The sequence below is a fragment of the Pseudorca crassidens genome, chromosome 11, assembly GCF_039906515.1.
Source record: "Pseudorca crassidens isolate mPseCra1 chromosome 11, mPseCra1.hap1, whole genome shotgun sequence".
Taxonomy (NCBI): Eukaryota; Metazoa; Chordata; class Mammalia; order Artiodactyla; family Delphinidae; genus Pseudorca; species Pseudorca crassidens.
Genome location: NC_090306.1, coordinates 42,453,967 through 42,459,971, shown reverse-complemented (window position 1 = coordinate 42,459,971; position 6,005 = coordinate 42,453,967). Strand labels below are relative to the sequence as shown.

Here is a 6,005-nt window from a genome sequence, read left to right as displayed (position 1 = left end):
TGTTTTCTTCTACTAGTATTATAGTTTCAGGTCTTACATTTAAACTTTTAACGCATTTTGAGTTAATTTTTGTGTACGGTGTAAGATAAGGATCCAATTTCATTGTTTTTCATGTGGATATATAGTTTTACCAATACCACTTATTGAAGAGACTGTCCTTTCTTCATTGCATACTCTTGGCACTCTTGTTGGAGATTGACTTTGCATGCATGAGTTTATTTCTGGGCTCTCCATTCTGTCCTATTTGTGTGTACGTTTGTTTTTTCTGCCAGTACCTAACTGTTTTTATTATTCTAACTTTGTAATAAATTTTGAAACGGGGGAGTGTGATGCATCCAGCTTTCTTCTTGCTCAAAATTGCTTCAGCTATTTAGGGTATTTCTGTGGTTTCATATGGATTTTAGAATTGTTTGTTCTGTTTCTGTGAAAAATGCCATTGGTATTTTGAAAGGGATTGTGTTGACTCTGTAGATCACTTTGGTTAGCATGGACATTTAAAAAATATTATTTCTTCCAATCCGTGAAGACAGAATATCTTTCCATTTATGTGTGTCTTCTTAAGTTTCCTTCATCAAAGTCAGAGTTTTTACTATAAAGATCTTTAATCTCCTTGGTTAAATTTATTCCTAGGTATTTTATTCCTTTTGGTGCTATTGTAAATGGAATTGTTTTCTTAATTGCTTTTTCAGCTAGTTAGTTGTTAGTGTATAGAAATATAATGTTTTTCTATATTGATTTCATATCCTACAACTTTACTGAATTCATTTATTAATTCTAACAGTTTTTTGTTGTACTTAGGGTTTTCTATATATAACATTGTATTATATAACAATAGAGACAATTTAAATCCTTCCTTTCCAATTTAGATGTCTTTTTTTTTTAACATCTTTATCGGCATATAATTGCTTTACAATGGTGTGTTAGTTTCTGCTTTATAACAAAGTGAATCAGTTATACATATACATATGTTCCCATATCTCTTCCCTCTTGCATCTCCCTCCCTCCCACCCTCCCTATCCCACCCCTCCAGGCGGTCACAAAGCATCGAGCCGATATCCCTGTGCCATGCGGCTGCTTCCCACTAGCTATCTACCTTACGTTTGTTAGTGTATATATGTCCATGCCTCTCTCTCGCCCTGTCACAGCTCACCCTTCCCCCTCCCCATATCCTCAAGTCCATTCTCCAGTAGGTCTGTGTCTTTATTCCTGTCTTACCCCTAGGTTCTTCATGACATTTTTTCCCTTAAATTCCATATATATATGTGTTAGCATACGGTATTTGTCTTTCTCTTTCTGACTTACTTCACTCTGTATGACAGACTCTAGGTCTATCCACCTCATTACAAATAGCTCAATTTCATTTCTTTTTATGGCTGAGTAATATTCCATTGTATATATGTGCCACATCTTCTTTATCCATTCATCCATTGATGGGCACTTAGGTTGTTTCCATCTCTGGGCTACTGTAAATAGAGCTGCAATGAACATTTTGGTACATGACTCTTTTTGAATTTTGGTTTTCTCAGGGTATATGCCCAGTAGTGGGATTGCTGGGTCGTATGGTAGTTCTATTTGTAGTTTTTTAAGGAACCTCCATACTGTTCTCCATAGTGGCTGAACCAACTTACATTCCCACCAGCAGTGCAAGAGTGTTCCCTTTTCTCCACACCCTCTCCAGCATTTATTGTTTCTAGATTTTTTTGATGATGGCCATTCTGACCGGTGTAAGATGATATCTCATTGTAGTTTTGATTTGCATTTCTCTAATGATTAATGATGTTGAGCATTCTTTCATGTGTTTGTTGGCAGTCTGTATATCTTCTTTGGAGAAATGTCTATTTAGGTATTCTGCCCATTTTTGGATTGGGTTGTTTGTTTTTTTGTTATTGAGCTGCATGAGCTGCTTGTAAATTTTGGAAATTAATCCTTTGTCAGTTGCTTCATTTGAAAATATTTTCTCCCATTCTGAGGGCTGTCTTTTGGTCTTGTTTATGGTTTCCTTTGCTGTGCAAAAGCTTTTACGTTTTATCAAGCTTCATACGTTTCATTGTTTATTTTTGTTTTTATTTCCATTTCTGTAGGAGGAGGTGGGTCAAAAAGGATCTTGGCTGTGATTTATGTCATAGAGTGTTCTGCCTATGTTTTCCTCTAAGAGTTTGATAGTTTCTGGCCTTACATTTAGGTCTTTAATCCATTTTGAGCTTATTTTTGTGTATGGTGTTAGGGAGTGATCTAATCTCATACTTTTACATGTACCTGTCCAGTTTTCCCAGCACCACTTATTGAAGAGGCTGTCCTTTCTCCACTGTACATTCCTGCCACCTTTATCAAAGATAAGGTGTCCATATGTGTGTGGGTTTATCTCTGGGCTTTCTATCCTGTTCCATTGATCTATCTTTCTGTTTTTGTGCCAGTACCATACTGTCTGGATGGATGCCTTTCTATTTCTTTTTCTTGCCTAACTGCTCTGGCTAGGACTTCTAATACTATATTGAGTAAGATTGGCAAGAGTGGGCATCCTTGTCTTGTTCTGATCTTAGAGGGATAGTTTTCAGTTTTTCACCACTGAGTGCGATGTTAGCTGTGGGTTTGTCATATATGGTCTTTATTATGTTGAGGTATGTTCCCTCAACACTTTGCCGAGAATTTTTATCATAAATGATGTTGAATTTTGTCAAATGCTTTTTCTGCAGCCATTGAAATTATCATGTGTTTTTCATCCTTCATTCTGTTAATGTGGTGTATCAGATTAATTGATTTGTGTGTGTTGAGCCATCCATGCATCCCAGGAATAAATCCACTTGACCATGGTGAATAATCCTTTTAGTGTACTGTTGAATTCAATTTGCTAATATTTTGTTGAGGATATTTACGTCTATGTTCATCAGGGATCTTGGCCTATAATTTTCTTTTCTTGTGGTGCCTCTGTTTGGCTTTGGAATCAGGGTAATGCTGGACTCATAAAATGAACTTGAAAGTGTTCCTTCTTCTATTATTTGGAAGTGTTTAAGAAGGATTGGTATTAATTCTTCTTTAAATATTTGGTAGCATTTGCCAGTGTGTGTTGGCTCTGAAATCATACAAAAACAAGCCTCATCCCTGGCTACAGTGAACCCTTACTTGAGTTCCCTTCCAAGTTGCTTTGTTCTGGGGTGATCTCAGGATGAGCCCTGGGAGCCCCCATGAACAATGTTGCTATACACAAGAGTGAAAGAGGAAGAATTTAAGAAAGTATCTCCTTTATCCTGATGCCAAATTACTGTAAATAAATGTCCAGATATTGTCCACAGTTTATCACTTTACATTATTAGTATTGAATCCATCATAAATATTAACTTTCAATATGATTTTCTATTTCTTCCTTACAGTGGTATTCTCAATGTTGACTTCACAAGCTAAACAGTTTTATCACTTACTGGATCTGAAAGTGCTACAAACCAGTGTACCACTGAGAATTCAAGTAATTGGGTTTTATTCCTCACCTGGGCTTGGAAACTCAGCTATTTAGTCAATGACTGGACAAAAGGATAGGTTTCTGAGTCTTCAATGATGAATTAAATGAACTAGTGTTGAATTAGAACATCAAAGGCCAGGATGGGCCTCTAGATTGAGGCCAGAGTATTGAATAGTTATATTGAGACTCAGGTGAGGTCTAGAATATCAAGATAGTGTGGGAATATATACACAAGTCTTAAAGTGTGAGGATAGAGTTTAGATGACCACGTGGGACCTTAAAACCTGCCAGAATGGCTAAGACATCACATGCGGTGACTACATATATTATTGGATATATTGGTTTTAGAGTGAGCATGGTGTATCTACCCAGAGCATTGTTCTATTACTGGGAACAGCTTCTTATGACTCATTGTAATCATAGCATTGCCTACAAAAGCCCACCTAAAATATCACTGGGCATGATAGTCTAGGCTACCAGTTTTTTAAAAATTTATTATAATTGTATTAATGTATTTTAAAATTAAATGATAACATGATGCCACTAAATAAAACGAGAGAAATTTAAAACAAGAAAACTCCAAAGCAATTTAATTCCACGTTCAGTCTCTAAATTCCTTCATGTCATATTGTCCTCCTACCCCCTAATGGTTTCTTACACTTCACCTTGGCCTCTATTCCCATGACTGAACACTTAATTTTATCATTATCATGCTTTTATAATTTCTTGTGTGCACGTGGGCATGCTCACAGACATACACATACATAACCAATGAATTCGTTTACACTTTATTGAAAACAAATGGAAGCAATCAAGATGTAAATTTGCTTAACTTCCTTTCCAAATGTAAATTTCCTTAACTTCTTGCTTCCAAATGTAAATTTCCTTAACTTCTTGCACTCTTGACCTTCCCTCCTTGACATAGAATAGACAAAGTGCCTCTGCTCCTACCTAAGTCCTTTTCATCTAGATTTAATGCTCTATTTCTCAAGTAATTCACTCCTGATTTTTTTTCTCCATATTTCTCTAATATCAGCAAACTCTCCTTTTCAAATTTATCACTCTGAACCACATAAAAATACTCTAGCTCAAAAACAGATTATAATAAAAAATAGTAATATAGTTGATTTAAAACATCAATGGTACGATGATGACCAGGAAGTGAGCTTTTAAATATCTGAATGTGGATTGTGAGACAGTAATGAAAAAACATTTATGCAGAGTAAGATCTAGGTGCTGGGGTAACTGAGAGGCATTAAGGGACTTTTGATGGATCTTCTTTGTTTGTTTTCCAGAGAGAACACTTCTCTATATGGCAATGAAAAACCACAGTGCTGTCAGTGAGTTCATTCCCCTTGTACTATCTATTGACCCCGTACTCAGGCTGTACTGTTTGTGCTGTTCCTTCTGATTTACCTCCTCACTCTGATGGGAAATGTCTTAATGCTGCTGATGATTAGGGCTGATTTTCACCTCCACATACCCATGTACTTCTTTTTGAGATGACTCTCCTTTCTGGACCTTTGCCACTCATCTGTCACAGTCCCCAAGATGCTGGAAAATGTACTTTCTGAAAGTAAAACCATCTTTGTAGAGAGCTGCCTGGCTCAGGCCTTCTTTGTGTTTGCCACCAGGGGCACTGAGGCATGTCTGCTGGCTGTGATGGCCTATGACCACTATGTAGCCATCAGCTCCCCTCTGCTCTGTGGCCAGGTGATGAACAACCAGCTCTGTACTGGGCTGATGTGGGGCTCCTGGGGCCTGGCCTTTGTTGATGCTCTCATCAACATCCTCCTGGCTGTCAATTTAGACTATTGTGAGGACCAAACTATTCCCCACTTCAGCTGCAAGCTGTCTTCTCTCTTCCATCTTTCTTGCTTTGATACCTCCACCAGTTTCACACTCCTGCTCTGCTCTTCTGTCTTGCATCTCTTTGGAACCTTCATTATGATTGTTTCTGCCTATGACCACATTGTCTGCACTATCCTAAGCATCAGCTCCACCTCAGGCAGAAGCAAGGCCTTCTCTACCTGCTCTTCTCACCTCACTACTATTATTTTGTTCTATGGCTCAGGTTTCCTCAGCTATTTCTTGCCAACCTCAGGCTCCACTCTGGAGATGATCTTCTCCTTGCAGTACAGTGTGATTACTCCCATGCTGAATTCCCTCTTCTATAGCCTACAGAACAAAGAGGTGAAGGAAGTTATGGGAAGAATGTTTAGAAAATATTTTCATTCTCTCTTGTAGTGTACACAAAATGATAATGAAAGAGGAGCTGAACTATTGCGCTACCTGATCAAACAATGGACTTTAAGGAGAGTTGCTTGGTTGTCCGTGCTGCCAGATGTTACAGGGAACATAGTGGCATTTATTTCCTTGGAAATACTTCTGAAAAGGACAGGAAACTCTTATCTTAGGATGATTCAGGTTCAGTCTTATTTGGGTTATCAGAGGGTTATCAGATAACCCTCTTTTTCAAGGGATCATTTTGTTAAAATGTTAATTTATTATTCATATTATGTGGACATCTGTTGCTATCGTTGCTTATTAC

At 37.6% G+C, this 6,005-nt stretch overlaps 1 pseudogene; it reads left to right on the top strand.

The window, feature by feature from the left end:
* Window positions 1–4,766: 4,766 nt before the first annotated feature.
* On the top strand, window positions 4,767–5,701 carry LOC137202901 (olfactory receptor 8S1-like; annotated as a pseudogene).
* Window positions 5,702–6,005: the final 304 nt, after the last annotated feature.